Below are 12,641 nucleotides of genomic sequence, written 5' to 3' on the forward strand. Positions count from 1 at the left end.
CAAAGTATCCATTTGCTCGTTTATTAATATTTCCCGCCAATTCGAGCGTCTTTACGATCTCGAATAAAACGTACAACAAGAAGGCGATATCTCGACGAAGCGAAAGCCGTTTACAACCTGACCTTTGATCACCGATAGTTATTAATTGATTACCCTGTATATTCACGCAACTGTCGTGTCGAATTAGTCCCGATATTAGATTATAATCGGATATATTTAGCGGAATATTACTTATGCTCGTAACGAAGCGCATAGTAGGCAACTACGTAATTAAGACTCTTTGGCAATGTTTTTTGCATGTTTTACAAAAGACCTGCATATAGCAGACTTGTGCCTTCCATATTCAGAGCAACAGGTTCGCCTGCTTTGTAATTAACCCATAAGAACACCGAGTCTGCGTTCTCTTGCGCTGTGGTTTGCTCGAATTTACGATTTCGTAATTATATCGCAGAACTATACGTACCGGCTATCGATCGCTATATTACTAGGAGTAAGATCTTTTGTCACAAATAGTGCCGGAGTCTTGCCGTAGAAAACATGACGCAGGATATTATTTACTGCCGCAAATTGCAATAGTGATAGGGCGGTTTTGCAGTCTATTTATTAGCACCAATTGGGTCAATATTGCGTCGTGAAATTATTTTCATGGTTAGAAAATTACAGGAAAGTATAATATTGCAAAAACAGGAAAATGTGACTACGTTGAAATAAAAACAGTAAAAACGTACAAAGTAAATTCTGGTCACTCGCGTGATATTCGGCTTTAATTTGTCCGAGCGGTCGTGCGATTTCGATTCAATTTTCCTTTCAATAAATTCGCGCATTCGGCGATAATATTCGGAGGCCCAAGTAAATTTGGGCACGACGTAAACGACGCGGGCACGTCTCGTTGGCACGTGATAATATGCGCTCGGGATAAAACGATAATATAAAATCGACCCACGGCTCAGTCAATAAATAATACATGGATATGGTAATCGAAGACAAGCTTAAAGATGAAAAAGAGAAAAGAAAAAACAAAACAGAAATAATGTAGAACTGGTTCGACCAGGAAGTTGAAGAAATACTTGGTATAAGCTTGCAATTTTATCATCGAAGGAATCTCCCGTGGTACTAGCGACTCGTGAAAATATGTATTCGCACAAAAAATATTGTCTTGCACGGCACGGTATGTATATAAGCTTGAATTCCGACGGGAATTACAGACGCGTTTATATCGATGCTGCCCACTTTATCTTCTCGGGATATTTATCGCCTCTTCGATCTGCACACTGTTGAGATTAATTTTTCCCACTTTAATCTCGCGTTATTGCTCGGATTGATCGACCTAATTTGACACTCGTCAGCCACCAGATTCCCCCATATCATTCCCCTGCCTCCTTCTCTCAGATACCTTAAATTAGATTAGGGCACACACGCCGAGGAGGCTGCGTTCGTTTTATGGAGTCAACGGCCACTCGACATTTCTGCAGTTTCTTCACCTGTCAGACAAGGCCGATGAAACCTGTTGCAAAATCCGATCACGCCTTGGAAAGAGTGAAAAACAAATACACAAACACCGATGAAAAGGGAGGTAAAAAAAATTGAGTCGAAAAAAGCGGACTGACAGTGAAAAAATCGTCCGAGTATATCTGTAAGAACTACATGGATACATTGCATCGAAGCACGTTACATCGATTTATACATCCTTAATTAGATCTGGTGAATCCGCCAGAGACAAAGGTCGTTAATTAGCCACAATAATTCGTCACGATTAAATGTAAATGCAAATCTACGCCGTTGAAAAAATTCTTTATGTTAAAGAAGCACGTGGGATTATAAAAGGTGTAAGGTACGAAAAAAATTATCTATATTATAGCAGAAATCGAACTTTATATGATCAATAGTTTTCAAATGTCAACCAGTTACTTTGCCCATCTATATTCGAGGTTAATACCTATCGAATTCTTTCGATGGTCGCCTTTCACGGAAATGAATGAGTTACAATTTTTTACTCTAGCAAAAAGTTGAAAAATTAATAACTTGATTTTAATTATCAGCGCCTACGATTCACTGGAAAAGGAGCCTCAATCGGATGACGATAGGAATCTTGGGTTATATTTTGTTTTGCATAATTAAACAAAAGTGATTTGTTAAATTCTCCGTCCTTTTTAAACACTTGTGAAAAAAAATATCTTATATTTTTCGATATCGATTTAAAAACAAAGGAATGTTCAAATGGCCTGGAAGATGAACGACAGAAACGGCGCGGCGTTCAAAATTTTATGCATATCGGTGTTTCACACGCCTGATTATACGCAGCCGTCGACTCGCGACCGCTCCGTCGGTAAGCTAGAAAAATAAGTTGCCGGTAAGAGCCACCGGCATCGACGAGACGTGAGCGGTAGCTGTTACGGCGGAAATCCCTGGTAGGCAACTGTCAACACCGGCACGTGTCGCCACTCGATATTGCAGGGGCGTCATCTTATTGTGCAAATAATTGAAACCCTAATCCCCGCGATTCACCCCCGCGACGTTTAAAGTGACGACCGGGGTCGTTGGTCCGTGAACAATGAGAAAGCCGAGGGTTTTCTATTATCTCTATTTCCAGGTCGCAAGTCCGCAACTCTGCAACCCCAAATTTAAAATGGCGATACGGCGGAACTCCCGCTTGCGCACGTCTCTTATTGCGGACTTTATACACGTGCCTCGATCCACATTCTAAGCATCTATTTATCAGCCCTCGAGCAAGGATTTTGACGACGCTTTAACGCGATCTCTTCACTCTAATCCTCCTGTCTGATGTTCGATTCACTCCATCGGAAAGGGGTACGAGTAAGAGGTCGAAATTCAATTTCGAAATTGCCTGAACAAATGGGAAGAGACTTTTCACCACGCTGCTTTGGAGGAATTATTACCGCTAAAAATTGATGCAAGAGCTACAATTTTTGTACAATTGTATGAACAAACAAAACGAAAACTGAATTCCTTGTACACCAGGGGGTTGATTCCGGTGTCTTTTAATTAATATATTCCAAGTCTAGCGGCAAGTTATCAGTTCAGCAAAGGCGGTAATTTTCGTGCAGCTGATAAACGGCACTGAATTTACGAAAAAAAATTCTTACCGATTTTTTGGTTATTTTGCTTTTAAAATTTTTTAATCCAACAGAATAATCACCAGAGACGAAGATGCCTACAGCTTACACAAATAGGGGGTGCTTTTTTTTTTGTTGCTTTCTCTTGACGAGTAAATAAAAATGAAAAGAAAACTTAGAAGTAGGAAGAAGAATAATAAAATGGAAAAAAAAAAAATCACAAACTAAAAGAGACGGAGACGTCGTACCACCTGTACCTGCTCTTCACCTCTGCAAGTCCAGACTCCCGCAGGATCAGCCTGCCTCGCTGTCCGTAAACGGACAATATTCCCCGGAGGCATTCAGCGAGCATCAGAGATCCTCGATAAAACATTGAATGCTCGCGGGTCCCATTCAGTCACACATAATACTATCTGGCTCGTTCATTTGTGCTCGAGCAAACAAAAACCGAGCCGGAAAATGTCACCGTGCAGTGTGCCTTATGCGTGATCCCACACGGGGCTTAAACCTCTCGTATGACAATCGCTAAACGTGTTTCGACGATTGTTCGTCAATCGTTTCGTCCATCGTCTGCTGCAGCTAACTCAACGAGGGTTATAGTGGGAGCCTCGAATCGATCTTTGATCTTCCTTGTCGCTTTCGAATCACGTTTGTTTGCCGCAAACACGTTTCGGGTTATCCCAAAAGATCCTCAATCGAGTGCACGCCGTATGAGAAAGGCAAACACTTTTACCAACGAATTGCATACGCTTCTCTTTATTCGAAAGATTTTTCACCCTAAGCTCGGTAGGTCTGAGAAACTTTATGCACAAAATAGTGAAAATACCATCATAGAGAATTTAATTCAAACGGAAGGTTACTGAAGGGGAGACGAGACCAACGGGAAATCAACTTCTACAATTGGAATCAGAAGTATTGATGTTGCCAAAGCAATATGGCGACGCACTGGGCAATCAGCTGACCGTACATTTGAGCGAATCAATTGAATATAACGGCACGGATAATCCCGCGTTAGTTTCAAGACTTTTATTTCGTTGCGCTAAGTTGGTAGATAATAAAATCCGAGACGAAAATCGAGTTTCCTAATGAAATGCATCGCGGTATTTTCTACCACCCTCAGAATGGATAAGGAAGAGTTGCGACCTTATCGGTCAGATTTGAAAGTCCATATTTTATCCGCGAAGACATAGCCCGGGGTTGAAGGGGGTGAAGAAATGTGAAGGTGGGTGATAATTTGTCACTTTTGAGGGCATCGCCGAGTGCCGAGAGGGGCGGAACTCTCATATTCACTCCTCTCCTCACCCTGCACCTCGGAAACGCAAGCATTCGGAGGGCTGGTGTGACGTAATCACGTTAAGTGATCCGTCGCTCGCTGTCAAGTGAAACCCGGCCACCACCGCCATTAGACGTTTCACCCTGCAGCGAGCGATAAGCGTCTACATTTATACCTATGTGCAAATGTACCTACACTTTATGTATTATAATATATATATACACAAAGGTACATGGCCCCCGTTATGCCCTGGGTGCCCACCTATATTTATCCACCCAAAGCGAGTCCAAAATTTTCTTCAATAACACTGAGAAAAATTTCATTTGTTACAGTAACTAGAAAAATTGAGTAAAACAGGTATCGTTAAAAAAAACTGTTTGAATATCGTTGGAATTACGAAAAACGAGGTATGCGTAAACATTTTGCGCTATTGTCGATCCTATTTTGGTAATTGCAACCCAAAATCAGTTTGTGAGGTTTACTCTACTTTTTTAGTTAAACAAGGCTTTAACGTCAATTTACTGTTGCACAAGCATTAAATTTTCGCAACAGTTGCAAGAAAATATAGTAACAGTGATCGTAATGAGAAAGAATAGTAAGAGATATTAGACTTTCTGGTAACAGTTAGAAAACTAATTTTCATTTTGTACCCAAAACTGTATCTTTTAGTTATGGTGAAAAATAAAAATGATAATGAATTGTAACCATAGCTGGAAAATTTTTCTCAGCAACATGGACGATTCTGATTACTTTTTTTCCTATCACAGTAAATCCTCCCTTCAATACGCAATTCTTACCTTAAATTGAAACGATCTTTTGAAATATATTTCTAAATACTCACTCGAATATCCGTGGCATCTGTTCGATTTCTGGCACAACACACGCCGACTTTCCGGAAGTTAAGAAAATATCAAATCCTACCCGTAATTGATGATTCGAGACTGAAGGATTGTGAGATGAAAGAAATGAAATTTGGAATAAATTACACGTTGTGCGCTCACTTGCCTTTCTGTGTTTTCAAGCACTTGCTTGTTACGTGCATTGCGCGGAATCGTGTGTATTATATTGTTATGTCTGGAGAATAGTTTCCCACAAGTTATGAAAGACGTAGAGATATGCGGGCTGACGTTGCCCGCCGCGATCACGTTATTGTTTTTCAAGTACCTTTCATAGGAGGCCTTCTTCACTTCAAGAATGGACCAACTTCTTCACCGGCACTCTGCATCGTGTGCGTGTCCTGCTTTACATCCACCCATCCACGCACGAACTTGAGTTTTGGTACAGTCTTGGCCAAATCGTGAAAGGAAATCATCACGTGTGTTGCCGAACATGTAAAGTAGAAAAAGTGGTTATTATTTCACACACAGAATAGTCAAAGTTCACCGAATAGAACAATTCACATCTACGCAAAATTTGAGAAATTTTTTGGTATAACGTAAAGAAAAATATCATCGGCTGAAAAATATTCTATAATGGTTGAATTTCTTTCTTTACAATACCTTGACACAAATTTAAGACATTCGCAACTCCTGCATGAGCTATTTTTTTACAAACCGTATCAAGGACCGATAAAAATCGGCAAGTTATTAGAAATTACGTCACGTTGAATTTTCAGAATCAAAGAATGGTCCCGGAATTTTGGAGAGATTCGGAATCGCGGTTTTCATGTACGAATCATCGATGCGCGGATTTCTGTAAGATGAAAATCGACGAGCAATTTGTGAATGACTGTATAAGGTACGAACACAGGTAAGCAAGTCCCGTCAAATAATGCCCCAGCAGCTACTCCCGGACTGGATCCCTCATCTTTCACTCCCTTTCCCTCCATCGCACGTTCACCCTTGTTGGCCAAAAAGGGCCCCCAGCTCACGCCGCTCCCACTCACGAGACAAATATTTATATCGCGAACACCCGCTGCGCCATTGTCGAAGAACTTGTAACCACGCTGCTTTGCCTCGATAATTTCTCTAGGGTTCTCGGCGACAAGTGTTTCGCCAATTGGTACAACGAACCTATAATAACAACGTCACATCAAATTCTTAACGCGTGATAAAATTTGTGGGAAAACTGAAATCTCTCGGACGATAAAAAATTTAGAGAATAAAATTCAAACTCGAATGGCAAATTCTATACTTTGATTACCGCGGGAAGGGTTGGACGTGAAAAACCTGTTCAACGGGCAAAAATCAAGAATCAAAGAACAAAAATCACGGACAACAAACGAGCGAGCAAAAAGGAGAGAAAGGAGAAGAAAAAGAGACACGGTTATGCTGGCAAAAGGGCAGCCGAGGCCGAAAAGGGAATGAATACGCATGCGGGGGTGGCCCTTTCGACGCGATGGGCGTAGCTTCGGAGACCCAGAAAAAATGTAATGGCTCATTGGCACCTGGTCCTGCAGGATCACACGGATGTGCGTTGTTAACGCAACTCCCTTAAATGCTACGTATTTCCACTACGTCAATTCTGCCCCGTCACCCATTCACGGTTAATTAACGTGTTATTTACAGGCCGACGCAAATTTGCACTCGGTTATCGGAGAAACTACTACATTGAAACATTATTAGTATGTTAGTTTTTTAAAAACTTTTTAAACAGTTTAATTGATGCAAACGATTAAGTAAGAATTTTATTTATTCATTTTTTTTTCACCAAAATCTTCTGTACTCGAAGAAAATCAACCCTATGAAAATGGAATTGCGAATGCTTCTTATTACGAATAATTTGCCAATTTTATAGGAGATCCGGTACAATAATAATTTCATGTAAGATTCACGAAAGAAAGAAATTAATATTACATTCACTACTAATACAACCCTTTGAAAGATGAAATTTAGAAAACAAACAGATATCGAGTTTCATAACTCTTCGTAAAACGAGTATATAAGAATGTGGAAACATCAAAAAGTAGAAGGATGGCACAATGGAATTTTTTTTTGCTAAAATTTAGAAAAGTAGGAAGTCACAATTTATAAAGGTAATACCAAAATAAAGAATAGTGAGAATTTCGATGATTTTATATTTTAGTTTATTATATTCTTATTCATCTCTCGGATTCATGTATTCTGGATTTCTCTACCTCGAACCTTTCTACGTTTTGAAATTCCCAGTGCACATAACAGATTTTTGTCTTCTAAAATTCAATATCACGATCCCGCTATCTTCCGATCCTTCCTCATTTTCGATCTCACAAGACGAGTAGTTAAAAACCACAAGCATAAATTTCAAACCATCTACGATTCGAGGATCGTATTTCGATTCCACAAGCCGCGGAATTACGAACGCGGCAAAGGATCGAGGTAAAATCGAGATAAATAAAGTCCGAATCAAAGACGTCCATAAATCGCAGGGTGATAATGGAAATCTCAGCGGGATAGGGAAGGAGTCGCATTGATAGGGAGCCGCGACGTTCTCGTCGTCGAGGTAAACAGATCAGCGACGGAACGGCGCTGCGGGGGTCGAGGGGGAGACGCCATACGTCAGGACGACGACGCCCGTGTGATTAGATTAGGGCAGAAGTAGGAGGACGTATATCTCGGCTGCCGTGTGAATTTTCCCATAGAGGAAACACGTGTCTCTCTTCGCGTAGTCTGTGCTATGCGATGGCCTCTTTCGCATTAGACTCGCCACCACCCCGTATATATGAATCACTATTCATCACGGCGGTTGTCGTCACCGAACACCCAGTCTACCACCTTTATCCACCTTTCGCCACACCCTGATCTGCTCCAGTAGATGAGCATCCGTAACAGGAATCGCCTTGATAGGGAAGTTTCACGGATTTTTTGAATTTCTTTTTTACTATATTCTTCGGTATAGTTCGGGGAGAAATAATTTGGTCGTGTGGTTTAAGTTTTTTGCACTTGAAGGAAATGTCGATGCGGATAAAATAGTGGGTTGGGAAACGGTCTGAGGTGTGTCTATACGTATAATTTCATCAAAGACATGGCAAATTCAATTATGTATTATTTCTGTAATTATCGCTTTTAACGAAAATTTAAAATGTCGGATCTCATTATCTTTGACGACTTTACTCCTCGGACATTTAAAGGGGTTGATTTTTTTTTCCTACCTATAAAACTTCCCTACGTTGGAACATGGAATTCTAGGAATCCAGGGATATTCCTCGGATCTTGGAAATCACGATATTTGAACGATTTTTGCTGAATTTACTTTTAGCACCTAGACACTCACCGAATTTTTTTTATTGCAATTGCTGATTTACCGGAACGGCGCAAAGGTATTTTTTTGTTCCCGCATCGCTTCTTCAGTGTCCTCGATTATTGTTCTTCTTCCGTTCTGTCAAAAATACGAGGCACATATATATATACACATATATATAGTGTTCGTCATTAGTGCCGAAGGAATTAAGATCGATTGAGAAGATAGTTACGGCGATAAAGTAAAGCGGGTACAAGATATTCCGGTTGGCGAAAGGATTGCCAGTATGATTTTTCCTAGGTGAACAGTGTTGATGCCTGAAACACAATAAACCATCAAACTTGATTTCGGCACGATTTCCGGGGTGCAAAACAGGCGGCATGTACTCGGAATTACAGCTTAGTCTGGAAGTAATCTGCTGATTTTCGCAGCTTGAAGGTGTGCCGTACCTGCTTACCGTTCTTTGAAGTATAACCGATCATTTTCGCTGATAGTAATCGCGCAGCCACGGGAAATTCCGCAATTCGATTGGCGCCGGTCTTTACGACAGGAAGAAGAGCCTGGGACTATTGCGTTTTTTTCTTCTTCTCGTACCTTTGACCGGTACGCTGTGCTTAAGCCGACAATTTTCGTTCCTCCCGCCAGCTGTGTCCGATTTTTTGCGAGTACGCAATAATCCGTTAATCCTTCGCATTGTCTTCCGCCACCATTAACGGATACGAAAAAAATACAAAAAAAATTAAAACTAATAAAAATGTGTATATAAATAAGGATGAAGGCGGAACTTTTTTGCTTGGAAAAACCAAGAGAGTTTGCGCGAAATTGCGAAAGAGTGTGTTCGACTGTCTTTTACCCTCGTCGCTCTTCGCGAAAAGGCTCTTTCAATTTTTGACTCGGTAGATCGTGAAAAAAGTTGCGGTTTGCAATTGAGGAAGTTTGGAAAATCGGTGCATATCAATATTGTCGGGAAAAATCCGTGGAAACAAGATCAATCTTTGCAGTCTTCGATAAATTAGTCGGTAAATTCGAGAGGGGTCGTGGCGCGTAATTATATACACATGACGCAAACACTCGTGTGATTAGGTGCGGAGAGCAGGTTTTGAGCAATCAGTTTGAAGCTGTCTAAAGTTGGGAAAAAAGTAAATTTCCACCGCATCGCGTGAAGGATCACCGGCGCTGATCGCGGCAATAAAAAAAGATAACGAAGAACCAACCAAGCTTAGAGCTGTTGAACAAGTAAAAACCGGACATAGTTGTAAAGTTTCGTTGAGAACACGAAAAAGGACGGCTCGGGATTTCTGATTGGACAGGAAATCGCGGCTGTAGTACCTTATACCTAACTTCGAGATAATCTTTACGATTTGCGAAAAAATCCACTGATAATCGGACCGACTTGCACGACTGGTTCTAATCAACTTTGGTTAATCAGCAAAACTAAGACTTGAATAATTTGACAATTTTTACTGATAAATCACGCGAATTTCTTACATTTTTTTTTTTTTCGCTCATCAAAATGACGAAAAATTTACGACCGTTTTATGTAAATAAAAGAACAATGGTGAATTCTCGCTAGAGTGTTTGAATTTGAAAATGTTAGGAAAAAATTTTACACACCGTTTTGGTAATAAGTCTTTCAGAGAAAATTCGATAATTTTTCTATTCAATATTTTTTTTTTTATCGCTGGACCCTGAAGCTTGATATTGGGAGAAAAATCATGTGGAAAATTTGAGCAAAAACGGTGGAACGTCGTCTAAAAATAGTAATTCGCTAATTTCCGTCTAACCAGGATGAATCGCTGACGACGAAGCAACTAACAAACCTAATCCGTGAGCTGAGCTGATTTTTGAGAAAACGTGACGGAGGCATTTCGTGAATTTGACTGATTGTCAGCTCGGAGGGGCAAAAAGCACGAATCACATGTGGCCTTACCGTAGAAGCAAGTCACACGCGAGTCGAGGCAAGAGCTACCTGCTTCAGGGTAATACTATACGCATCCGGAAGTGCATTGTGGCCAGGGTACCCACGTGGTCATAGACGGCAGGGTGAATGGCGCGGGATTCAAACGAAAGAAGCACCACGTCAAAAGGCGAAATACATGCGCAAGGTTATACCTTCATACGTCAGCGTATAATGGAGTCCCCCGGTAATAAGGAAACTCGAGAAGATCCCGCGGCACGGCGCAGTGCGGGTCCTGCCTCCTACTATTCGCTTCCTCCTCCTCCCACTTCAATGGCACAAAGACACCACTGACAGCACTGACAGCACTGACAGCGGTCTCATGTTACGTCACTGGCTGCTCTGCCTTTCCTGGGCGGGCATTCAACGTCGGCACCAAGAGGCAACCATCGGAGGATCCACCTACGCTTGGTGTACCCGTACAATAAAGATGCGATGGGATGCGATGGGATAATTAACCGGGGAAGGTTCTCGCGACGGCGAATCAATGCCTGTTTCTTTCTTCGGCAACTCACCTGATGCTTAGAGGAAACGGTGTGCGTTCAAATATTCACCTCATTCTTTCATATACCAACGATCGGGAGTTGACCAAATCTGGCGTTCTGCCTGGTTCGTACCAAAGTTGTCCACCTTGAAGACGAAGAATATCCGATGATTCTTGACGGTTTGAACTCGTCAAGATCAACAGCCAAGTCTCTTCGTCTCTTCGAAACGATTATACTTCCATACTTTCGATGGTCAAGATTTTCCTCAGGTTCGATCGTAATCAGTCCGCTGTTTCCAACGTCATTTCCAACCGCCAGTGTGATACATACACAGGTGACAGTGTAAAATTGGAAGAAACACATTAACAACAAAAGGCGATCCGAACAATCTTATTTTTCTCCGGTCGTTTAGCCAAAGTCACCAGACACACCGGTTCTTTCGGTTTTCCGACAGTCCGAGACATCGGAGTGTTTCAAACGAGATGAAAATGGATTCGGAAAGAGTAATTGCGGGCAGCTGGTTCCGGCATGCATAATCGAGAGCTTACGAGTTCGCAGGTCGCACCCTGACGGTTTTTGGAAGCAAGAACTACTTTGTTCTTCGGGTTCCTCGCGGGTGCTGGAAGGACCAATTATACCGGGATGGTGAGAATGGAGTAGAGAATAAAACCGGGTTCCTCCGACTGAAGATGAGCACAAAAAGTTTCCCACCGTTTTCTAGTCCTTCAGTTTGCCAAGCCTGAATCTCGACGTCGAGAAACGAAACCTGAAGCCGGATGTCCACGCCCAGATTTCAGCGCAATCGCAAGGTGAAGAGGAGACCCACCTTGTGCGTACCCTCGTTGCTCTAGCTCGATGAAAAAATACGTCTTCGTTACGCCTTCTTCGGTAACGTCTTCAAGACTAGTTTCGTATCGTACAATTCAATGGCCCGTAGAGAGAGCTCTGATTTCTGATCTGCCGCTGCCGGTGCGGCAACTTGTCAGTCCCCGGGAAACACGCCTTCGTTTCGAGGCCGTTTTGTAGACTGAGATCGGATTCGTTGGCCGCATGAATTTTAACCGACGAATTTCGCGTTTCTTACCGTACCGATCTTCATTCAGACGGTGAACTTCCTGTCGACTAACGAACCTTTCGCATCCTGCGACGTAACTACCGTCAAAGCTTTCGTCTCCCGGTGTGATCCTCGAGGCTGCCGAGTAGAGGAAAGCCAAAACTAACGGACAATCGTCATCCCCTCAAACTTTCCTTAATGTTTTTCCATGTCCAGGTGAAAATCGATCAGTGCAAACCACGATTCATCCGGTACGAACGATTTTAGTTCACATGCAGGAGTGAAATTCCCATGTCAAATCGCCCTCGGCATAAGCGGTGGAGATGAGTAAATTCTCACATCACCTATGTGATAAAATTCACATATGGTTTTAAGTACGGAGAGCGTCGAGAGCGGCTCGCCGCCCTTGCCATCGGGTAAAATTCGCCTCTGTATTACTTCGTGTAGCCCCGCATACCTGCGTGCGCTAGACGCTATCTATGACTATGCCCAGGTATACACACCCAGTGTACAACCACCCGCTGATCGCGCACACCTTTGTACATCACGCGTTCTGGCGCCGCAACGCGATGTATAAGGTACGAAACAAGCCATATGGCTTAAAGTTCCCATACCGCCGTGCCTCGCCGGTTCCCCCATA

The sequence above is a fragment of the Neodiprion virginianus genome, chromosome 1, assembly GCF_021901495.1.
Source record: "Neodiprion virginianus isolate iyNeoVirg1 chromosome 1, iyNeoVirg1.1, whole genome shotgun sequence".
Taxonomy (NCBI): Eukaryota; Metazoa; Arthropoda; class Insecta; order Hymenoptera; family Diprionidae; genus Neodiprion; species Neodiprion virginianus.